The sequence below is a fragment of the Rhinolophus ferrumequinum genome, chromosome 10 (assembly GCF_004115265.2).
Source record: "Rhinolophus ferrumequinum isolate MPI-CBG mRhiFer1 chromosome 10, mRhiFer1_v1.p, whole genome shotgun sequence".
NCBI classification, from domain to species: Eukaryota; Metazoa; Chordata; class Mammalia; order Chiroptera; family Rhinolophidae; genus Rhinolophus; species Rhinolophus ferrumequinum.
In genome coordinates this window covers 81989083-82015738 of record NC_046293.1, presented here as the reverse complement: position 1 = coordinate 82015738, position 26656 = coordinate 81989083, and positions in this window count along the sequence as shown.

Here is a 26656-nt window from a genome sequence, read left to right as displayed (position 1 = left end):
TAGACCTTTTCCGCACGTCTCTAAAATTAGATTTACATATTACAAGAAAATTGTGTTAAAGTTCTTTCTAAAGTAATGCAAACACAGGAAAATATGTGCTTCGTTGAGACCCCTCCTAGATATCAAATGTTTAATCTGTTCTATTCCCAAATGTATCCATAGGAAGAAAATATGTCAATATTTAAAGCAGTACTTCTCAACCGGGGATGTCTCTGCCCCACTAGGGGATGTATAACAATATCTGTAGACATTTTTCATTGTCACAGTTGGGGCAGAGAGGGCTTGCTACTGGCATCTAGTGGATCAAGGCCAGGGAAGGTGCTAAGTTGCCAACAATGAACAGGACAGCTCTGCACAACACAGAATTATCCAGGGCCAACTAGCAATAGTACGGAGCTTAGAAAAACCCTCATTTAAAGCACAAACCAAACATCAGTGCTTCGGCAGTGTCCACTCCCTTCAATGCTGTCACCTCCAGAGTAAGAAATGGAACTACAAATCATGTTACTAAACTAATGATGTATTTTGTTTTCACTTTAAGGGCAACAGATATTGAATTTAGTGTTCATGATAATGACAGCATATGTTTAGCAATATAGAAAGCATATAAACACTTAAAGCAAATTAGAGGCTGCATTACAGCTTTTGTTCTCGTTTTCCTCCATGTTATTAGGTACCCTCCCACAGGACACAGGCTTAAAAGGCAAAATAGTCCTTCGGGTACTCTGGAGTGCAGATCATTCCAGAAGCAAATCCTAGACAAATCCGACGCAAAATCCCTCCAACAAAAATTCTCCTGAGACTGACTCATTCTTGGATTGTACCCCCAGGAAGCTCTCAGGCCCTTCAAACAATGTGTCACCTAACAAATACAGCAACAAAACGCCTGATCGCTAGTGCTACTGGGTGCTCCAACCATAAAACTTGAGTAAGACACAGTTAAATAAATAAAAATAATTATTTTCTAATTTATCATGTTAAGAAACCCATGGAAGTTCTAAACCCCTAAGAGAAAGTAAAAATATGAGTATCTTCAAATAAGATTTGCCACAATTAGAGAGTAGATTAAAAAAAAAAGAAAAAAAAGAAAAAGAAAAAAAGGTGGATTCTGATTATGCGTGATGGGTTATTAAGGAAAAGTAGATATTCAGGCCATGATCCTGACGTTTGGTACCTACATCAAGGCCTATGATTAGCATGTTCACACTGCTGTTGCTGACACACTGGTGCCAGGCCAGAGGCACTGCCAGACTGAAGGGACCATGGGTTTCAATGGTGTGATCAGTTTTATTTCAACTGTAACAGACATGAACTGTGAGGGTTTTTTAAATGTTTTGAATCATATATAACCAAGCCACTTTCATTATGCTTAGCTCAAGTAGGTACCACTAAATACTTGCGGAGTATAAGAAAACATTAGTACAAATAGCTTACTCAAAGTAAAATATTTAAAACGTGCAGTTTATAATTGAGAAAACTAAAGCATACAGAGTTTAAATATTTTGCCCAAAGGCACACAGATAGAGTCTAAGAGACAGGATCAAAAGACTGCTATGTGAATCAAAACAAAACCAGAATCATCAGTAAATCCATCATCAGGTTTTGTGTTTTGTTTTGTTTTGTTTTGTTTTGTTTTGTTTTGTTTTACATCTTAGTGTGGACCTCAGCTCAGATCTTTCTATGTACATAACATTTTTTAAATAAAATTATGCTATTCATATTGTCTTAGAATCTTCTTTCTCGCTGAGCAATGCATCATAGATATTATTCCAAATGCAAGATTTGAATCAGCAATCAGCATTTCCCATATTAGCATCTGTTTAGTAGTCTGTGGAACCCTGAGTCATAACATGTTAAGAGTGATGCCATCAGAACTTATCAAAGGGGAAAGAAAAGAAAACAGAAGAACAAAAACAAAAGACTGTTGATTAAATAAGTTTGAGAAATCCTTTATAAACCCAGTTAAAATGAAAAATGTGTTTACCGCAGTACATTTCACTCTTAGCATGCTAATGCACATTATAACTATCCAATGATAAATACATGTTGCTTCATTTACCAAAATTAATTGATGAGAAAATGCTTTTTTTTTTTTTCTTTCTTTAACTACAGGAGAGCTATCTACCATAATCAGGTAAAGCAATATAAAGCAGTAATCTCCAAACGTTTTTGATTGCATACTCCAAGACGGAAAACTCCAAGAGAAAATAAATGAAGATAGCTAAGTTATTGACAGTATTATTGAAAGCTGGTTTTACATTGTTCCCTTCCTTTTAAGATTGAGTTTTAAGGTTTAATACCGGGGCTGCCAAAAAAATGTATACAAGTGGACACTTTGGTCAGCGTCGCTCAAGCAGTAGTTCGCTGTCATCAGAAGTGTCTGGACACTGATGGTAACCACTTTGAGCACCTCTTGTAATTGCAGAAATCAAAGGTGACTTGTATTCATCTTTTGTTATAGGTATATATTGAGTATTATAATTTTAATACAGTTTTTTTCTTTCTTACAATGTGTATACATGTTTTTTGGCACCCTCTGTATTTTCAGTCTGGTACCAAACAATTTCATAGGTGATGCAATCCCAACTTAACACCCTATGTTGAAATAGAGGTTTGAGGTGCATTATGGTTTCAAACAAATAACAAGAAGATAACACTGCCTTCCCAGAGTCAACAGCTATGCCTACCAAGTAACACAAAGGAAAACAAGAAGAGGGAGCTGGAAAAGACAAAAATAGAAAGAGAACAGGGAAGAAGCTGGACAGCTATCAAGAGAAGACTCCCCCTTTCCAACCTTAACAATTTTCCCCTCTGCATGGAGATCTGGATGTGTGATCTTGATCACAGGAAACCTATTGTACTTTGCATAAGAATTATGCCCTAATTGAAGAAACTTCTGAATGTAAAATAAATGCAAATTAAGCTACAAAACTGATTAACATTCTTGAAAACATCAAGAACCTTTGCTAGAAGTCACTGTTGATTTTACATAACCAGAGGGGAGGGAAAATTGCAAAGGATCAAGAATTTGTGATTAATAATAATACTATTAACAAATGAAAAATAAATAACAAATCTTGATTTTTTTCCCCAATACTTGGGAAATATTTGGGACAGGGGAGAAAACAAACAATTACACATTCAGAGAAATTACTTTGAGAAATTAATTTTTTTCTTCTGATGGTAACACTGGCAGCTATAACCCGGTGAGCTCTGAAAATGAGAGAATTCAGTTCAGCTTAGCAAAATTATACTGACTGAAGTAGATATGTAAGAAATGTTGAACTACATTTTGTGGGTAGCACCCCCTTTTGTGCGTAGGAATTACAGAATGATTTAAATAAACTAGATAGTGCTTAAGGTGTGTGTAAGTTGTCCACAGCTCTATTTCCGAAGCGCCACCTTACACAGCTCAGGCCAGAATGCTGCATCCTCTCAATAATTCACAATCTTCAGTCGCCAAGACAAATGCAAGCACAGGATTTGGATAAAAATTCAGATTCTCTTTCCAGCTGTGCCTCTCTAACCTGTCTGGAAAATCCAAAGATGGCCCTTCTTTATAAAATACTTTCCAGCCTAACCCTTCTCTATCTCATCTTTTCTATCTCATCTTCGGGATATCAACACATTTACCCAGGGATGGGGTACAATGAATGCCATTAATAAGTAAACTACAACCAGTGAGCCTCTCAATAATAAAGATCATGAAAAAAGTCTGAAGCAATGAGACTGATTTCCTGAAATCACATGCAGAAATAATTTCTATTACTGCCCACAGGAGCTTCATGCTTTTTGTATGACCGCCTACTGCTGACCTCTCTTCCTAGGAATGTGGAGAGCCTGGGCTCCACAGAGACTGCAGATCCAGGAGCTGAGATTAACCGTGGGAATGGGGGAGGGGAAATAAACTGTTGGCTGAAGAACAAAGGGGGATAGATGCCCAGGTCCCTGATGAGGGTGTGGGAAGCCAGTCCAAACATTAGGAGTATGTGTGAATGGAGGGTGGAGTCCAGAGAACAGACCTCAAGAAAAGCCTCTGGAGTGAAGAACAAGCAAGGCAGTCAAGGTATGTTTCGGAGGCCAACCACAGATCCTGGACATAGTGGGAATCCATGGTGCTGGGCTCCTTCTTAGGCACCACAGTTGAGTTCATGGAAGGGGCTGGAACTATGAAGCTCAGCTGTTCTTAAATCTCTACCTACTCAATTGCCTTCTTAGAGTTAAAGTTTTAGAATTGCAAGGTAGGAATAAAACAATAGTCTCACAGAAAACAGTACTACGTATAAAAAGAAACCTAATTTTCACAGAGCACACAAAAAAATGTGCACCTTAGATGCTAAAAATAAAGCCTCTACATTAGTCCAAGTTTAATAAATCAAAATGTTATCTTGCCTAAAAAAATAACCGCCACAGTTTATGAGCACTGAAATAGATTTATCATTTTGTTACATTCTGGTGACTCCTGCCCCTCTTCTGCCAGTGGAAATAATTCCTACTATTATTAGAGCCTGTTCATGATGTGGGGGCTTTATTAATCGGGATATACTAAATTATTCCTCAGTAATAAATTAACCCTGAAGTGCCCGTTCCTTAACACAGCAAAAGTTTATTTCTCCCTCACAATGCATGTGCAATATGAGTCAAAAGAACAGCTGTCCTGTTTCATATAATCATATCACATAGGAAGAGGCTAACAGGATCCTCCATTGTGAACATAGCTGGTAGTTTCCATAGGAGAAAAGACAGATTAGAGAAACTCAGTCTTTTCATTGGCTCATCTGGCAGTTCGCACAGAACAACCACACACATTTCATTGGCCAGAGCCTGTCTACTGTGCCACCTATGCAAAGGAGGCTGGGAAGCATAATGTCCCCTAAATAGAAATGGAAAGGAGAATCGGGTATTTGTGAGTGCTAGTAATATTTACCATATTCGATATTTTTAAATAATCATAAGATTCTGGTGAATCACTTTCTGGAGAAAAGAGACTGATATACTAATAACAAAAAATACTGGGGATATAGACATAATCAAGAAAGAACAATGGAAGGATCTGAATACAGTTTACCCTTAAACAACACGGGTATGAACTGCGCAGATACACTTCTATGCAGATGTTTTTCAAAAAATACTGGAACTGTATTTTCTCTTCCTATGGTTTTCTTACTATTTTCTCTAGCTTACTTTATTGTAAGAATACAGTATGTGATATATAAAACATACAAAATATTTGCTAACTGACTTAATTAACAATAAGGTTTTTGATCAAAAGTAAGCTATTAGTAGTTTTTAGGGAGTCAAAACTTATACACAGATTTTTGACTGCTTGAAGATAGGTGACCCTAACCCATGCTTTGTTCAAGGGTCAACTATAATTTGAAATTAGGGTATTTCAGATATTCCATAAAGGTGCAGTGTTTGCACATTTGAGGTTTCCCTCAAATACAAAAATAAAATTAAATTAAAATTAAATTAAAATTAAATTAAAATTATTGCTTGGGCCTATTCATAGAATTTTTTTAAAAAACAAAGTAGGATGGAATTTTGCTTTGTGCAGACCGATGAGATGAGAAACAAAACAGAGAGGCTAACATCTAGATGGACCAACACTGTTGAGACCTCATGTTCAATAGGGCATTAAATCGACACACATGTTCAGAGCACCCACCATAAGAAGCTGAAACAATGAGTCTCAGTAACTATCTAGTAAACAAGTAAAAGAAAATAAATATTGGGAGGGGGGAAAGGGCGGAATTCCAAAAGGCAAAAATGGATAATTTTTAGGTTAGTATACAACTTCTGAAGTTTAGAAAAGGGACCCTTGATAGTCATTCTCTTTTAAGTTAACAGGAAGAAGGAAAGGACAGGGAGGCGGGAGGAGAGTAATTCTGATGGAGGGAGAATAGGCTTGGGATTGAGAGAAGACCAGGAAGCCTACCGAGGAAAGCAAGCGATCCCTTTGGGCCAGTGGGAATCCACTGCGTTTGGATTCTGAAGAGCTCAATCTAGACTCTGCCCTTACTTAGCAGGTCTCGCTTTCAGATGGAGAGAAAGTGAATGAGCCAGGCTGGGGATTCTTTGACTTATATCCATTTGCATTTTAATGTAGACCAGAAAACCTATATTAGTATTACTTTGAAGGGCATTTCCAGCTTTTAGTCATCCCTATTATTTGCCATTTAAAAAATACTTTCTATTTCCTTGTATGTTTGTAGTTAAATCCTTAAAAACCCCAAATAAGTTTCTCTGTTTCAGAAGGAATGGCTATGGAGGTGTTGAAAACGCCGGGTGCGTGGCAGACAGTGGCAACCAGGAATGAGAGTAAACAATCAAGATGCTTTAGTCCCATGAAAGCAAAGAGAATGCAAACAGGTCAGTCTTGCATGTAGGCAGAGTGCTAGGAGGCCTTGCCCTGCCTAAAACTATTCAATTCAGGTGGCAAAGCCAATTGTTATTCCGATTTCCATTTCTTCATATACACTCATCCACAACTTCTCCAAATAACAGAAAGATTACAAGGTATAGACAGAAGCTCAGGAACGGCCCAGTCCCACCATGAACATTAGTGTCTATCCCAGACATACTAAGCATATTTTCTGTTCCAGTATCCAAGTCATTGACCGAAATGTTAACCAGCCCAACAAGTAACCTCAATGGAATGCCATGTGTTGTGTCTCCTCAGGCCGACACTGAACCATTGAGAATATTTGTCAAAATGTGACACTTCAACCAGCTGTCTCTTCTCATAGCACGTGCATGCACAGTTGTTGAGGAATTAAGGCTGTAACAGCAGGGACGTTACGGATTAGGTTGGACAGGTCACTAGAAAGAATGCATAGTTTAGCTTTGTCCAAGTCAGGATGCTTCCTATTTTAGAAACAAGATTTCAGTTAATGAAATGTAATTTGGAAAGAGATGAGGATAAAGAAATGTGGACGGCATTTTGATTGACAAGACAGGAAAGCACTCGGGATTGTTGGTCATTGCTTTTCAATCAAACAGCACATAACAGAAAAAGTTTTCAATGATTAACACAGAATTAGATGGTAGAAAAACATGTTTGTAAAAAAAAAAAAAAAAAAAAATCAGGTCAGCTTTTTGCCAGGGTTCAAAAAAATTATCTAACAGACACAATGGCTTCACTATATAACTGCATTCCTAGGAAAAGGAATGTTAAGAAGGAAGAAGGCAGATACCTTCTTGTACAATTACAGTTAAATCATGCTTAAAATTATTGTTGGGATTGTCTACAATAGAATGTTTTGTTTTTCCAGTTTCCTAGAAATATGGTCCTGTGATGGAACAGACGTGCTATTTAGCTCTTTCTCCTTGACCTTTTCTCAAGTTCTGTAATTCCGATCAGGTAGTGAGCAGCTGTTAAAATAAATCTGCCCTTGAGCTTTGGGAAGGAAGATGAGGCCTCAGACACTGTAGCTTCTGATGTCACTCCTAGCATATGGTTTAGGTTAGAGATCATAAAGTAAGTCATCCCCAGAACGCAACCAAGACCCTGATAATGCTGGGAGACCCCAATGGAACGCCATTCTTCCCCTAAGGGGCACGAGAGCCAGGAGACGGGTCCTCTGGTTAGACGCACACATTCATAGTGAGCGTGTTAAGTCTTCGGATTGTCTGAGGACAGCAGATTTGGTGTTTGGGGATTGGTAAGCACCTTTGCAGCCCTGAGTGAGACTTGTCCACAGCAGCCTTCGTTGTATCACCTATTTGGTGATCTGCACAACCCTGATACAATGAAGAAAGGAATTCAAAGTGAAGAGAGACATACGCTCCTGATTTGGGGGGCAAAGTTCAACAAGCAGCTGTTTGACCCAAGGGACCTGCTATGATTTCCAGCAGCTGTGCTGCGGGATGAAGCCCCAGGCTGCGCCCATGCCAGGGCACTGCCATCCTGAAAAGCATTCCAATTCAGAACTGACAGAAAGAGCTGATCAGGACAGCCACTCACTCACCAGGTCTGGTAAAGCACCCAAGGCTGTTGTGTCTTGAGACCAAGGGTATGTCCACCCCATGAAATATACTTGGTAAACCCCCACGGAGTATAAGAAAATAATGGAAATTATCTCTTTTTTTTATTTAACCTCAGTATTTTAAATTGATATCTTATGTACATTTTAAAATGTATATACGAGGTCAGGCAATTAAGTTTGTGAACTTGTTGCAATGCTGTGGCTAAACTTTTTTGATATCAGAGGGATCATTTGTTATGAATTTGTACCAACTGTACAAACAGTTAACCAAGCTTACTATTTGGAAGTGCTGAAAAGGCTGCATGAAAAAGTTAGATGAAAACGACCTGAACTTTTTGCCAACAATTCATAGCTCTTGCATCACCATAATTCACCAGCTTACAGGGCACTGTCTGTGAGGGAGTTTTTAGCCAGTAAACAAATAAGTGTATTGGAACACCCTCCCTACTCACCAGATCTGGCCCCCAATGACTTCTTTCTTTACCTGAAGATAAAGGAAATATTGAAAGAATGATATTCAGGACATCAAGGGGAATACGACAACCGTTCGGATGGCCATTCCAGAAAAAGAGTTCCAAAATTGCTTTGAAGGGTAGACTATGCACTGGTGTCAGTGTATAGCTTCCCAAGGGGAGTACTTTGAAGGTGACTGTAGTGATATCCAGCAATGAGGTATGCAGCACTTTTTCTAGGATGAGTTCGTGAACTTAATGGTCACACCTCCTAATACACTAGAACTCTAGATTAAATATAAAATAATAAATAAATATACATTCATGGAGATGCATGCCTGTCTGAGCTGCTGTATCAAAATACCATAAACTAGGTTGCTTATAAACAACAAACATTTATTTCTCACAGTCCTGGAGGCTGGGAAGTCCAAGATCAAGGCAATGGCAATTTCAGTGTCTGGGGAGGGCCAGTTTCTGAGACTGTCATCTTTTTGTTATAATCTCACATGGTGGAAAGAGCAAGGAAGCTTTCTTGGGCCTCTTTTATGAGGGCACTGATCCCATTCATGAGAGCTCTGCCCTAATGACCTAATCACGTCTCAAATGTCCCACCTCCTAATACCATCACCTTGGAAGTTAGGATGTCAACATGTGAATTTGGGGGTGACACACACATTCGTACCATAACACAATTTTTTTTTTAATTTATGGGGTACGTACAAACAAAAAAATGTTGGCGATCACTGTTCTAGATTACTCCCCTTCCCCAGCCAAATGTTCACAAGAAAATAAGGTGCACCGAGAATGCATTACTGTCATCGTAACTAATATTCACTCTGAGCAAACTTTTGACTTAGGCTAGTCATCAGACTAACGTCATTGTAGCAAGAGGAAAAGAAAAATTAGGGAGGGGAGAACGGGAAATGAAAGTCCCTTTCCTTAGGTGACATCTTTCTACAATAATAAACCTTTAAACAGAAGACCCAGCTTGCCTATCTTCACCTCCATGACATGCCCCCTCCCTGGCCCCGCACCTTGGTGTGAGCCATATAACTCTCCAGTGAATAGTCGGTTAAACCTAAGGAACAGGATTTGAAACCAAAGGGTACCCTCTCTGGGAGAGTGTGTTTAGTGAGTGGGGGAGACCAGGTATGGAGGTTCAGGAAAGTGTCACTGCAGAATGTGCTTCTCAGGTAGTTCGCATGCAAGGTGTCAGACAATGAGCAGAGGACGCTGACCTCACAATCAAAAACCAAGAGTCACGGGTTGTGAACAGGTGGCTCCCTGGCCACGTCCAGCCTACAGACAGGACTTGTTTGGTCAAAGGTCATTTATAAACATTTAAACTTGGGAGATTTCACACTAAAAATTATCCACATTTCTACCTTTTCTGGATAAATGAAAGATTTGACAATACTGAGCCCACATTCCTGAATAGTCACCACGGGCTGGAGGTGAATGGTGCTTCTTATGGACAGAGGGCAGAGCCTCGAAACTTCATTTCATCCCTACAAGGGCTGTTTAACACACCTCTGTTTGTTTCTGCTGTTGTGGATTTAGATACAGCAATGGCACAGAATGCTGAGAACTCAGCAAGGCAAACAAGAATGATGAACCTATTGTTACCTTTCCTCCCCCGGCCCCATTTCCTACCATGGGCCAGATACTGTTGTCGAAATCTGTGATGGGAAGATTCAAAAGCAAACAGAAAAATCGACATGTCTACTCCTACGGAACTTATATTCTAGTTGAGAAAATTGGACAGCAAATCATAAGTATCAGTGATAAGAGGACCTAAAATATTTTGAATGCTATTATGGGCCAGTCACTGTTCTTTCTCTTACACAGTTTGTGTTCTTTTGCACGTATTACTTCCCACAGAAACCTCATGAAAATGAAATAATCACATCCCATTTCTCAAACAGGAAATTGAGCCACGGAGATAAGCAACTTGTATGAAGTCCCACAGCTAGTCAGTGATGAAGTGTAATGGGCCTCAGCAGTCTGGCTTAGGAGGCTGTGTCACACCATTACGTACTAAACAGAGTGTAAAACAGGCTGATGTGACAGAGGGACGGGACAGCTACTTTGCATTCAGACAAAGAGCCTTTTCAGGAAGTGACATTTAAAACAAGACCTGAAGGATACCACCAGGCTAAAACTACAGTAGTAGGCAACGGGAACAACTAACGTGAGGGCGTGAAGGACCAGATTTGGAAAGAGCTTGGCTGATGAAGAACCTGAATTGAGTTGACCAGTGTGGCTGTAGGTTGATGGGAGAGTGAGAGAATGAGAGGGGAGAAAACTGCAGAGATGAGATGAAGAGGAAATCACAAGTCACTATCCAGAGTATAGAGTTTAGATCTGATTTCATCTGGCAGTCAATGGAGGGTTGTAACAAGAGGGATGACATAATCTGATTTGCATTTCAAAACATGGCAATGCTCACATTTACCTAAGCTCTTTATAAACTGACCTTAATATGCGTCTCTGGTTTCCTCTCCCCCTATTTCTCCTTCATACATCCTATGGTCTAACTCCAAAACTCTAGTAGCTAATGTTATGCTGGAAAACCAACTCTGTGGAAACAAAGCCCGGATTTGTGGCATTTGCTGATTTCTGTGGTGTAAACATGTCCACCGTAACTGATTTCACGCTATCAATAGTTTCACAACCACCTTGCAGAATTGCTGAATATTTAACAATCAGCTCTTGAGAGCCAGTTCCAGCTGGCTTCAACACAGCTACAGCACAAATACCACCTTCTGAAACTCATCAAGCTCTTACATGGCATGCCCTCCTACATTCTGTGCGCTCTGCCTGTAAAACCACCACTGTACAGCTGTGGTTACGAGCAGAACCTTTGGCTTCAGATGGACTTGGACTCAGATATCGGCTTTGTAAATCAGCCACATGTTCTTAAGTAAAGTTCTGAATTTCCCTCTGCCTCTGTCATCCCATCTATAACATGGGAGTGATAATCCCTACCTCAGGGGGTTTTTATAAGAAGCAAATGAAATAATGTGACAAAAAGCATTTAGCAGAGTACCTGCAATATTATGTACTTCATAAGTAATTTTATTTTACTCAGTTACTAACCCACCATCGATGCCATCTAGGAGCTGGGGAAAGCTATGAAATTTGAAGTTTGCCTTTCAGTATCTTGTCTTTTGAGAGTTAGGGTCTCTTGGTTCTTCCTATCCCAAAGACGCTTTCCAGGATCCACACAAGAAGCTTTTTCTCTTATGCAGTAAAGGGATTACTCAATGATATAAGGTATATCGTATATATGATATAAGATCAAACAGAGGCTTAAATAAAGTATTAGTATCTATTTTCTAATAGAGTTTTTTGATGAAAGGAAATGCCAAGACTATGGTGGGAGTTTTCTGCGATTGTACTTTTTATTGATATTGGGGATTTTGCAAATCTTGACAAGCCTCCACTTGTCAGCTTTTACTCTCTAGAATTCTCTGGACAGCTCATTTCGGTGTTCAGTTGTATCAATATCCCAAACAGCTTTATTCCTTGATGATTAAAGATGCAGATTTTAGTGCAGCCCAATTCTTCCTTTGTGACCTTGGTTAGGCCCCAAACTCGAGATTTACCACATTAGAAAGAGTTCAGAGTCTATACCTACTCTAAAATTCAATGATTACACATATTTAAATATTTATAAATTCCAGGAGCACGTCCAAAGACAACAGAAAAAATACATTTGGTACCATGCTTACAAGATTAACATAAATAAAATTAGGCCCCTATAGGAAACCAAAGCAGAATATTGAGGTGACTATATAAATAATTCAGAAACAAAAATAAAATAAAACAAAAGAAGATCTTGCAGTTCCAAAAGTATCCGAATGCACTTAAGTTATAGTTCTATTCAGAAATCACTAGAACCATAGTGCATTCTGTATTTATACTTAACAAATAATCAAAGTTGCATTTTCCTTTAAATTGGGATTTTTTCAGAGATCCCATACCATAATCCTGCTTAAAGGAATGTTCTAGGCCAACGTCAAGTCAAATATGTGTAAAAGCAACCCAGATGCACTTGATAGTTTCCTAGCCAAATTTAAAAAAATATTTAAGAATCACTAGAAAAAAGACATCATCCATCAGATTACTCTATTCTATCATTCCTTTAAATGTATTGTGCTCTAATCAATATATTTATGACCTTAAACCTTAAAAGACTGCCTGCCCTAATGTATGTATCCAAAGTTCCCCCTTTCTTTTTTAGCTCATCATTATATTCAAAATTATCTTGATATACTGTCAACACATTTAAAGCAATTATTTGCTTGTTCTAGAAAGCTAATATGCAGATTATAATGTACTGCAAGCAGTGTAACCGGTGAGGCCACTGCTCTCTGAACTATTAAAGTGGTTGTGTATCACTCATCAGCAACACATGGCGTGAACCCAATCAGGGTTTTAGGCTTTATTATTAGAGCCTAAAACAGATTTTGACTTACTATTGAGCATTTCATATCAGCTGGTGAATAGTCACCATGAATAATGTCAAAGGAATTTTATCACAAATACATATTTCAGGTGGCAATAAATAATAAGCCACCAACATTGCTTGTTATCTCCGATTCCTAACTCAGAGACAAATTATAAAAGATATTTTCTGTCATGGTTTACAGCTCTGATGATAGCAAACTTGCATTTGGAAACGTGCAATTAATACTCGTATTATCAATCACACTTGCTTGATTGGAATTTGCATATGTATGATCAATTCAGGAATAAGAATGATCAAAGTTGAAAGGGTGAAAGACGCCAACCTGAAAAGGCTACATACTGTATGATGCCAAGTATATGATATTCTGAAAAAGGCAAAACTATGGAGACCACAGGGTCTGGAGTGAGGGAGGGATAGACAGGCAGAGCAGAGAGGATTTTTATGACATAACGATCGATATGTGGTAATTACAGATTTGTCCAAACCCATAAAATGTACAACACCAAGAGTGAACCCTAATGTAAACTACAGGGTTCATGATGTGTAGGTTCACCTGTTGTGACAAATGTCCCGCTCTGGTGGGGGATGTTGACAATGAGAGAGGATATGCATGTGTGGGGGCAGGAGGCATATGAGAAATCTCTGCACTTCCCTCTCAATTTTGCTGTGAACCTGAAACTACTCTAAAAAAAATGTCTTTTAAAAAATTTGAAAGGGAATGTTTAAAAAGTTAAGCATTTGTCATCTTGCATGCTAAAAAGCACGTGCACATATAACAGGGACAAATGATTTAATAAGTCCCTTACCCATATTCTTTCACTTGCATTATTTCCTTGACCCATAAATTCCTATAAGACAAAGGGTACCTTTTAGGTTTTCTGAAACTTCCTTCATCTCCCAGGACAGCATCTATGATTTCAGGGAGAGTTGGTTAATAAAGTAAGCACTCGTTTTATCCTAGATGTACAACAATTAGGATGTCACAAAGGTCTTTGTAGAAATACAAATACATGAGTGCATCTGTGACACATTCTCACCTGGATTCACGATAAGGGAGATTCTACTTAATTTTTTTTTATTCACAGTGATGCCTTTCATGCTCTAAAGATCAACAAGGAAGTTAAATGATTCACACTGCTGGACAAAACTCTGCTGACTATGGCTGGTTGCTTTTCTATCCAGAAAAGTCCACCAGAGACCAAGAAAGGCTGCCCTTATATAATATATTCAGGCACTTCCACACGAGGGTGAGGATATCCCACCCATCCCATAGACATGCCAACTCGGACCTGGAGTGGCACTGAACCCCTGACTGATTTAACACTGAGACCACAATATCTACCACAAGCCTTTGAAGATGCCCAGCTGTGCCTCTGGCCATGGGGGAACCGGAAAGCCCACATTACTGAGGGCTTCCGGTGGATTGAAATTCTCTGGAGAGGTGGCCACAGTGTGACTCAGCTGTAAGCCATGGCCGGGCCTTGCTCAGTCCTAAGGGAAGAACGGTGGGGAGAGAACTGAATGTTTGCTAACGCAACTGCCATCTGCCAACGTTACGTCTGATGGTGACAGAGTGCACGCTAATGCCAGAGAGACAGAGAACACTCACCATCTGCTCGTTGCCCTGAAATAAAATTAACTAGGTCATCTGGATTTGGAAGACTATCTGGACTTGTTGACATCTATTCCCAACTTTGAGGATAGAAATTTCCCCCCAGCTTACATCATTGAAATTACCTAGAGAAATATTTTCACTCTAATCCTTTTAGTGGAGAAATTACAGTTAATAGATAATACATTAATAATAATTTATGCACATATTTCCACTGTATTCGTAAGCAATAATATTACAAATTGCTATCCAACTGAAAACTTCCAGAGAAAAATGTCTAATAAAGCTAATTTCAAGAATGGGCAAAATCTATGTGGACTTCAGTCTTTGTTTACCAGCTAATGAGATGCAAGTTTCTTGATTTCCTGGCACTCAAACGACAAAAGGAAAATAAAGAACTGAAAGATACTTTATTCCTGCTAACTAAAGATATTTGCACTATAGCAATAGAATCTAGGATATGATTGTAGTGGTGGTGAAGTGTGTGTGTGTGTGTGTGTGTGTGTCTATGTGTGTGTGTCTGTCTGTGTGTGTGTGTGTGTGTGTGTGTGTGTCCCCACTCCCTTACCCATCGCCCAAGGGGCAGGAAAAAGTTTGAATTCAATTTCTGTACAGGAAAACCTGTCCCTTATCTCCCCCTCCAGAATCTCTCATCTTCCAATCAATTCTTTTTCTTATGATTTCATTTCTCTCAGACTAGTATTGGTCTTAGCCAATCCTGGTCTAGTAGTGAATTTCAGCTGAATACATGACACAGGATAGAAGGAAAGAAAATATAACAATTATTTTCAGTTCCTTATATCAATCCTGCCCTAAAATACAGCTCTCATAAAGAAAACTCTAAAAGATTCTATTTTTAATAGTCACTTTAAATTAACTTAGGAGAAAAGTTACTGCTTTTAAGAGTTTTTGGACATCAATAACAGGAAATAACAAGAGTTCACTTAGACAGACAACCTGTAATGTGCTGACTTGAAATAAATCCAGTGAAGCTATCCTTAGGTCCCAAGAGATTTAGTTTCAAAATAACCTTCTGTGACTTGGATTATTGACCAAGCTCAGTTATTAGCAAAGTCTACAAGCAGAAAATTCTCTCACCTCTTACTTATGCCTTAAGTTTTTAAGAATCTGAACAGAACATATTTCCAACCAATTACTAAGACTATAATGAGTGATTTTCATATATTCAGCACTGAATTTCAAGCTCCAGAAAAGGCAAAGTGGTGTACAATGTTATCCCTTGTGTTTATATGGGTTAGATATACAAGATTATGCATAAAATATCACAAAATATTAACTTGTATGAAATGTGCCGAATTTTAGGCATTCTGCCCCTAGAATCTAAAGTGGACTCCCACTATATTCTCATAGTAACCTGTTTTTTTCCTTTCCATTTACAGTCACTGTCTGTATAGTATTTATAGGATCCTTTAATATCTGTGTCTCCACCCCAGCCCCATACTTATGAACTACAAGAGAACAGGGGCTACATATGATTGCATTCATTACTTTATTATTAGAGCCTAAAACAGCGTCTGAAACATAGCAGGTGGCCACTAAATATTTGTTGAATTAATTTTGGAAATTCACTGTATTCAAAGTCAAGTGGGAGACAATAAAAAATAAATAAATCATAGTTACATTGTTTCCTTCATTGGTTAATTAATTTATTTAACAAGTGTTTCCTGAGCAACTACTATGTCAACACCGTTCTTAGAGATGCAGATAGATCAGTGAATAAAATGCACGTGATTACTGATCACCTGCAGCTCACAGCGCAAGATCATTATCACACAATCAAACTAAAAATATATCATTATAGGTATATGTATAATTGTGAAATGTAAGTTCATTATGAAGTAAAAGTAGTAACAGAGATTTGATTTATTCTTAGGGATAAGGAAATGAAGAAGGAATGCAGGCATAAAACAAGCAGGAGAATTATGATTTTAGAAATGAGAGAGGTCACTGAGGCCAACTGGGAAGAAACAAAATTTACTTCATGGACGTGTCATGGGAATGCAGAACTAGTGCTGGATATTAATTCCTCCTATACTTCAAGGCATAATTATGTGTATAAAATGGCATCTACTTGTGCTTAGAGTTAATATGTAAACCATATTGAATGATGTACTTCTCAAGATAGCTTGTTTTCTAATAACTGGCATATTGAGTCTTTCAATTTTGAAATTTTATTTGCTTTTATTTGTTGCTTTTCAAAATACATATTCACATTTTGTGCCATCTTCATTTTTGTGATTATTCAATATATCACAAAGTATTGTACTTTGCTTGTTTAAGAAACATCGAGAATCAAAATTTATTCTTCAAGAAATTAACATCACTATTGCAACAGTTATGTACAATGTCAGAGGGGTGGTAGACTTGGGGGGAATATCAAAAGATAAAGAAATTAACATCACACCTCTTAACAATATACCACAAATGACAACAACAACAAAATAGACTAGGGGATAAAAACAGTTAATTGAACCAAACTGTTTCCAAGGGAACTACTTTTAAAAGTTTTCCAGAGGAGAATATCACTCTTTTAAAACATAGGTAGATATGGTTGATGGCAGAACCATTATTCCATAAATGATGTTTCTTCAATATAGATTTGTTAAATATTTGGGGGAGGAGGTTGACTTGAAAACTATTGCCATGTAAGAGCTACTAATTTATAAAGTTGCTATTATAATTTAAAAAGGCAGCATGCCATAATTTACCAATACAGAGGAAAACCCAGTATGTTTATTTTGAAGCCAGGCCCACACCCTATCAAAGCCAATAAAATTGGGCAATGATCATGAACTCACTTTCAAAGCTGAAACACTGAGTGCTTGGGTTGTGGTAGTTATTATTTCCTGAATAAGACTTTATGCCGGATCCATAATTCACTGTCTGACTCTCAGCCAAGAAAGGAAGTAGCGTGGGTGACCAAGTTTAACACTTGCTCTGGGGATTTCTCTCTAGCCAAAGCTAAAAGGAGACTATAATTGGGTAGCCAGGTCTGTCCTTAGCACATTCTGTATTTAGATGGATTACCTAAGCCCATTAGAAAGCAAAATGACTCTACCCTCGGCCCCTACAGACTTCCAAAAGATAAACACTGGGGTCTGGTGTTGGCTCTGCCGAGGTAAAGGGATGAGGAGGAGAAGAGGGGGAAGAAGAAAGAGGGGCCCTACCTGTGCCCCTGGAGAATCAGACTAACACTGACAGTTCAGTTCTAGTGTGTACTGGTTGTTTACCTTTCATTAAATTACATCCCAGTAGGAGCCTTGGGTTCTTCAGTTGCAGAATGTATATAAGTAGTAACTCCTTAGCAGAGTGATTTTGAGTGGCTGGTGCTATTATTACTTTTGTTATGACATCTATAGAAGAGGAAAGAGGGATCAAATGCTGACTTTGCGGGGAGGCTTTAAAGATGTCCTGTTTCTTTCGCCATCTCTAAACCACCTCCCTTCACTTCATTTAACCTTCCCTAATTTGGTAAGAATTTGCTTCAGGTAAGAAGCACAGGAACCATTTGGAACAGAAAAAGGTTGAGCAACCTACCCTAGGACTAACCTTCCTGACACGCACTCTCCACGGGGAACTGTTCCCGGTCAGATCGTTGCCAGGCATGCCCAGAACTTTTTTTCTTAAAGCAATTTGAGTAGGTCACTTGGGGGAGGCAAATTAAAAGAAACTTTCTAACTAAGTCAAACCTTCCTCTCCAGCTACTCCTAATGTCTTTGTAAAGTGCTCTTGAAAGCTCCAACCAGGTAATCAAAGCAAAGATAAACGCAACTAAAATGCCTCATACCAAAAAGCATAACATAATGTGCTTTAACATACAAGTTTAAAAAGGAGAAAAAAACAAGTTTTTAAACGTACAGCTTGAAAACTGATTGTAGGGAAATAAAAATAACCTGGATACAATTTCCTTCAAAATAAAATTTTTGATCTTAGACACCAAGTCACATACTTCTAAGAAATGGGGGACTTTTATTATTTCCTATAAAAGTGACAAGACACATAAAGATACTTGTTTTTTGGGGGGTATCAGTGTACTTAGCTTAGTTTCCAGAGAACTTTTCTAAGAAGATATTTTAAAGCTAAAAACCATATTTACTTTTTTGGGGGGGAAAATTTTTTTTCTCTGCAAGCGAGAGTAAAAATAATGTTCCTCCAAAACACCCAAGAAGGAAGAAAAATAACTTTTACCTTAACAGACAGAATGAGATTCACAATGAGGAGAGACAGGGCAAGAGTTTAAAACTTCCAATCATTTTAAATTTGTCAAAGAGGAATAAACAACTTTAACCATCAACATCAACTTTCCTGGCTTTCCTGTAACTTTTTGAAAAGACGTGTTTCACAGCAGACTGTCTCTTTACTACTTTTCTCAGTTGAGAGGTTAGAGTAAAAGCGATTCCTTTGGGATTCGGCCCAGTATTCCTCACAAGGTCTCATTGACCAAAGAAGACTAGACCGCTTCCCTAATCCTGCTTTACTTGGAATTTACATTCTGTAACCTTCCCTACTTCATAATGCCATGTCCATATATGACAGGAACAAACACTAGCCTCAGGTTACTCTTGTACTTTGCACATATATGTATTGCACATCTACTGTGTTCCAGGTCCTGCACGTAGGGACATGATGGCTGAAACAATAGAATTAGAAAGAAACAGTGTACTGATCATGATCTATCCTGACTGTAGTGCCAAAGGACTTCCTAATGGATTTTATATGATGATCAGGAGAAAAGAGAGCCATCAAGAATCACTTACAGGCACTTTGCAGGAGGGGCAGATGAAAGTATCGTTAATTCAGATGGAGAATACCAGAAGGGGTGGGTTTGAGTGTTTGGGGATATCAAATGCTCTGCTTTCAAACCGTTAAACTTGGACTCTTATGTTTGCCCACAGGCGGCTGAAGGCAGAAGTCAGTTGGAGAGGCCACTAAAGAGCCTATTGGATAGCCAAGGTTATAAAGATAAATTTGGGAGTCACTTGTCTGTGTAGATAACAGTAAAAAGCCATGAGATGGCAAGTAGGGAGTATAGGGGGAGGAGAATCCAGAACTGAGCCCTGGGACATTCCAACATTAAGAGAAAAAGGAAGCAGTAAGGAGACTAAAAAAAAAGAGAAGGTTGGAGAGAAGATAATCAAGAAAGTGGTGTGCAAGATATCAGTTGAACAAAGTGTTATCAAGAAGGCTAACTGTGTCGAATACTGATTGCTGTAAAAAGAACTAAGATGGGCACAGATTTGGCCATTGGTTATTCCTGGGTTCGACAGGATGGAAGTTGTTAGAGATCTTGAGGAAAGCATTCCCAGTGGAATGGTGCATACCTCCAAATTAAACTGCTTCAATTTGGTCGTCATACAGATTGCACCATGAGCGTACGGCATGAAGAATGTAAGTCTTATTCCTCTCTGTATTCCTAGAGCTTAGGACAGTGTCTGACACATAACAAATCTTCAATGAGTGTTGAATGTTGGCTGTTGGCCTTGGTCAGTGCTTTATTTTGTGTGGTCTGCCACAGATGGTGCATCTCTAAAAGGCAAAAATAGCACCTATGCATTTCTACCTGAACTCTGTCTAACGCATTCCTGGAACATTTACATATGCAATGAGATGCTTAATAAATTATTTGTAATGGAAATGAAGAAATATGGTGGCTGTGGTAGTGATTTAGACAACGAATTAGTGTCTCTATGAAGAATAGGCAGGAGAGCCAACGAATGAAGACTGTGGAGGTCACTCCATCAAGAGATGGAGTCTAATTCCCCTCCTTCTGAACATGGGTTGATCTTAGTTATTTGTTTCTGACAAATAGATGGCTGAGGAAGTATTACTGCTTAATTTCCAAGATTAGGTCACAGAAGTTAATACAGCTGCTGTCTGGCTCTTTCACTCAGGTCTCACACCTATGAGTACTGACTTGCCATGGCTACCCTACACCTGCCATGAAGGGGAGATCACAAGGAGAACAACCTAGAGAGAGAGATATGCCCAAGATATCCCAACTGTTCCCAGCCCAGGTGCCAGACATGTGAAAGAGGAAGCCTTCAAATGAGTTCAAACCCATCTACCATCTGACTACAGCTATATGGGAGACTCTGAGTGAGAACCACCAGCTTGAGCCTAGTCAGCCCCTGGAATTATGAGTGACAATACTAATTGTTGTTCAATGCTATTATGATTAGGTTGGTTTGCTGCACAGCAATGAATAATAGAACAGACAATCGTGCATTTGTTCTGCCAGAAAAGAAAGAGGTTCAAATAGCAAAACAGCAAAAGATACTTTCTAATTGGCCTAAAAAATGTACGCGGAAAAAACAGGATTAGAAGAGCTGCTTGAATGATCCCTATTATTTTTGATTGAGAAAACAAATTCCAAACCTGACCAGAAGACCCTGTAATATTTTAAAAGAGGCCAGAACTCAAAGGCCAAGTCCAGGTTTGAGGACTGGCATGCATGGGTGAGATGAAAATGAATGAATAAATGAACTATTCCTCCAGAGTGAGATGCTATCCCTGCCTATGGATAGCATTAAAAGCATTCCTCTCTGTTCTAGACTAGTTCTTGGTCTCCTGCTACTACTATGAGCACAAACAAGAAGCACAAAAGGTGTTTGTTGCTCCAGGAAACAGGATACGTAGAAGTTAGTTTGTTTTGCTTCCCGTTCTCCTCCTGGTGGTACACTTGAAAGGGCACTAACCTAAAGAACCTTCACATAGTAAGCAGTGTGCTATGTCACAGAAGTCCAGAACTGTGGTTTCGCTGCATTTCATTCCCCTTTAATCTGAAGAACAGTAAGTGGGGGAAATAGTAACATTCGACCATCTTCAATATTATCATCATAAAATTTCACGTAAGCTATGTCACCTGGAACCAAGACTGGATTCCAGATCTATGATTTCTTGTTTGCCTCAGTTATATAACCCAATTGCATAACACTTAGAAAACGTCTTGTAAAACGGCTGCTTCTGAGCTTTACTTACTTCCCTCCTCATTGCACCATTGGGCTGACTAGATAGAGGCTTCTGTGAAGCCACCCTGTCCACAACTCATCCCAACTTTATCAGATAGCCGCCATGCTCATCCTAAAATAGGCTCCAGCCCTTTTATGTCCTGGGAAGTAACACCACCACACATGGGCCATTCATCCCAAGTGTTCTTCTGAACCAGAAAGACCTATCTCCTCCTCACATTCTCCTATAAGCCTTTTCCATTTACATGGAATTCAAATAGTTGTATTAGATGACTTGCACCCTTACATCTAAATTTTATTTTTCCAAGTTTTCTAAATGTCTTGAATACACTGAACAACATCTTAATGTGGTATTTTGCTTTGTTTATTTTTTTATTTGATATGCTTTATTATAAACTTCTTATGCCAAGGTCAAGATCTGTTGAATTTGTTCTTTAAATAGAGCAATAAAGTGAAGCTGGACAGATAGTCTAGGAGATAGTCTAGGAAATTGACAACACACTCCAGGGTACAACAGGTGCCTCACTGGTTACGCAGGTAACAAGTAAGGGGATTCAGCACCTGCAGCTGGAGAAAAACAAGAACCAGTTTCATCCAACAAGGCTAATCCCTATGGTTGGGACCTGATCTTTAGCTAATTTTAATGTAATTATAATCTCATTTGCATTGCTGTTACTACCACTCCAATCATGCATCTGATGCCATGACAGTTCCAGAGGAACCAAATAAGTAAGAAACATTGGGAAACAGAGAGTCCCACCCAGGGGGCGGAGATGAATGAACTATGTCAATGGGATGTCACCAATTCCAGTCACCAGGAATCCGCCAGGGAGGGATAAAAACCACTGATCGTGACTTCCTCGGTGCAACTTGTTCTCTGTGTTCAGGCCACAGTTTCCTCTCAAGTGTGTACTTTTGTTTTCAATAAATCCCTTTTGCTTTCCTCCGTCTTGCTCTTGAATTCTTTCTTGCTCAGAGACAAGAACCCAGTCACAGGTACTCTTGGTGGAGTCCTCTTTTGGACACCCGTGAACCCCTGGTGACAACAGCACCATATTAAAATGAGAATTTAATAATTACATAGAGATAATAATGCTTATCTGTTCTAAGTAAAAAATAATAAGAACTCACTATATCGAGGCCTTCCTTATACTGTTTTATAACTTCTCTTCAATATTTAAACTTCACCAATTAGTTACAAGTCATAGACTCTTAGTCTGCTTCTAATGACAGTCTTTTTTTATATAAGATAGAGTACAGCTCTGTTAAACTCTTCCTCTTCCTTTTTCTACAAAATGGATGTAGCAATATAATAAGAAAACTTCACAGAGAACCAAGTTAAGAAACTAATCAGCCACATGTAATGATTTAAAGGACAGAACAAGAAAATCAGAGCTAAAACAAGTTAAAGCTTCTCTGCAGGCATACACACATCTTACGTCACACTGGCTGTTGGGAGATGTTGCCCATGAGGCTAAAAAGCAGTACTGTGAGTAATCCATTTTACTCTCCATGTTCTTATTAAGTCCACTGCTGCTTCTCCTTCCTGGGACTCAGGCATTGAGCCCATTGGTCTTTACGAGGGGGACATGGTGGCTTTGGACAGTGCTCTGGGCGTACTTGTCTGTATCCTAATGGCTGGCCATTAGATACATTAGATTACTTGGATTACTTGGTGAACAACTGTTTTCTACCAATTCTCATTTCAGCAAAGAATTCTGTTTAATTCCCCTGTCCTGTGTGTTGCCAAAATTCTTAAAATACTGTTCATGGAGATTTTTTTTCGTTACCCGCCTTGGAGCCCAGATATAGAAACCAAGCCAGTGCAGCTGGTGTGACTTGGCTGAGTCTCACAGATAATTCAGTGTTTGAACTGTCTTCCTTTTTTAATGTTATTATGTTGGAAAAATTTGGAGTAACACTTAATGGATGTAAAGGTGGAAGGATTAGCAGCAATCCAGGCTAAGGGTCTCCTATCACTCTTTCTCATAGGGACTACTTCAAACTGGGCACATACAAAAAACAAAACAAAAAACAGCGCTTTCCTCAAACCCTGTATCAAATTTGCTCCTGAGCTGAAGAGACAGACTAGTCAGGGGAGGGCAAAGAGGGAAGACGATATTCTTTTGCTTTATCATTTTTTTTTCTTACAAGAGACTTCATATCATAAACATAAACATATTATACCCAACACCAACATTTAAAAAGCAAGATAATTTTAGAAGTGAAAAATACTCATTCAGAAATTCCAACACAAATCTCAGTGATGCTTAGGACAGTGAAAGTGACTGTACAACAGACTTGACTTCTGCTAAATTCTGGCACCACATGTACTACTCATAAAGCAAGTGCCTTTTATGCTGACACTATATTGAACTGATATGGTGTGAGCATACATTAATCTCTCTGACCTACATTCCAATTTCCATTCTTCCATGGAATATGAAATAATAATAAAGACTACTGTTGAGGGCTTACTGAATGTGCTGTGTTACATGGATTAACTCATGTATTCCTCTTGATAAATGCATGGGGAAGATGCAATTCCTATACCTATGTAACCAACAAGGAATCGGCAACCTCGAGTGTAAGTGATTTACCCAAAGACTCACAGCTAAAAAGGGGCAGAGCTGGGGTTTGAGCATAAGCCATCCAATTCCAGAGCCTGCATCAGAAACACTACATTCCGCCACCTTTGCAAGTAAGGGACGGAATGAATTAGTACACGGTGGCAGGAAGCAGCTGCACACAACTGCGGCTGTGCACACAGGACCGTGTTCTGCCTTTGGATGTTATCCATTAAGTGTATGACAATGGGAAGAGCTTTAGAACTGACTGCTTAGTTATGTTGTGAATTCTTTCTACCTCAAGGAAAATTCCTTCTTTGTTTTGCTCTTTCTCTGCAGACTGACTAGCTAATCTAATAAACAAAAGACAGTGGTATTAATGACCTGTAATTACCTGATATGTATTCCTTCTCTAATTCATGTGTTTTATCAGAAACCATCAGGGCCTGAATCCCAAGGGTTGAGTAAAGTGAGAAATTCCCATATCAGGATAAATGGCGGAGCTAAATCTCAGCTGGATATGTTTCGCCACCCTTCAAACATAGTTGACCCACCCCACCTATGCAAACCATGAGCTAATCTTTGAGACAAATGACCAAAATTTCCTTGCAATTGCTGATTTTAGAATTCATCTTTCTTCCTTTTCTCCATGTATTTAACAACTCAATCACAGTACTAAAGAGGACCCTCATCATTTGTTTCTAGTCATATAACACTTCCTCCTAATGCTCCCTGAACTCTAGTAACATGCCATTTGTACCAATGAAGCTGTTTCAATACTTAAAAACTATAAGCCCCATATAGAAAAAAAGGTAGCATTCTAATAGCAAGGCATGTTCAGACTAGCTAGAAAGTCTAGCAATGCACCAAATTTTCCAGGCCATATGGAAGTGAAAAGAAAGGCATGTGAAATAATATTGTCACTGTGATCCTTTCATGATCGGAAAACATAATGGTGGACTCTATCCTGAGGATCTTTAATGTATTTAAAAATTGCATCAGCAGGTTTCTTCCTTAAATGAATTAGGTGTGATCCTATAGGACGCAAGCTGTTTTTGAAACTTATAACTAAAGTGTGCAAACATAACATAAAAACAAAGGAGGAAGAAGGGGAAAACAGAAATTTTAGACAGGAAAAAAGATGTAAAGCCATGTTCCAAATATGTAGACTCCAATGTGGACTACTTTGCACGTTATTATTGCAAAACCCATTAATATTATGGTATGTCCTGGCTTTAAGTGTCTGATAATAAACACTGAACTTGAAACTGGGAAATTATGCTATAATATTATGAAATCATCATTATACGACACTAAAATGTTAGTGAACACATCATGAAATAATCATGATTTGCAAATGAATTTTTCTCTCATTTTGCAAAGGAGTTGGCAAAATATGGCTCCAAGAGCAGCACTCTTTCCTGCCGTTGGAAATAGGGGGATCGTGGAAAACCTGGAGTAAGCAGTAGAGAAAGGGTTACAGCATTCATTTAAATGCTTGTGGAGTGTCTTTGAATAATAATCATCTTTCTGGCTTTCAGTCAGTAACTGTGTGTTCATCTAATATAAAACATGAAGGGGAAAATTTCACCCATGTTCATAAAAAGAAAATATCTTGAAGTACTTGAAGAACTCAAGCACTGTATATTCGTGCAGGCGTGTTTCAAAAATAACCACTGAACCAATCCCATCACTGGGCGGACTGCTGCACTCTATAATTATGTTTGACAGGTTTTTCAGATCTTCCTTCCTCCAAATTATCTGAATTTGAGTGAAAGGCAGAGGACTATTTTGAAAGTTGGTGGAAAAAAATATATGAATGTGCTTTTCTGAGGTTATCGAACCTGATGTGTTATAAGCATAGGAATCTCGTAGGCATAAAAAATAGTTTTGAAAGGCAGACTGCTTGCAGGATACGTTTCCAAACATATATGCTATTGTATATGAATATCTAGTGAATAAGTAACATTTAGTAAATAAAAAAAGCCTCCCTGCTGACACTGATATTCTTAACTTGAGGTTATTTATTTAACCAATGCCTCGTATCTCTAGCAAATTTTCATCCAACAAATACTTGGGAAACTGTCCTGTGATGAGCATTCTGCAAGACATTGGGAATGCAAACGAATGAAAGAGTCTCTCATCCTTGAGATGGCCCATCTATCAGAGAGACTCATTACACAACGAAATACAATACGGTGCCATACTGTTTATCAATATTTTTAAAATTTTGATGAAATAAATCATAATTGCATGTAATATACTTCTCCAAATTAAATGTTTATATATGCTCTTCTTGCATCCCATGAATTTCTAATTAGTTAAATTTGAATAACCTTTCATTTAAGAATGTCAATACCTACCCTTCAGCTGGTATTAGATCAATTTTCTACCTCAGATGTTTTCTTGGCTCTTATAGAGACCACTGTCTGTGCTATAGAAACAAAAATTTTACATACCTTAAAATATCATTCCCATTACTATTTATTCCTTAGAGACAGTAAGGAATAGAAGTATTTGCATGATATATAAGAAGCAGAGTAGTGAGAAGAGAATATACAAAAACGTCACAAA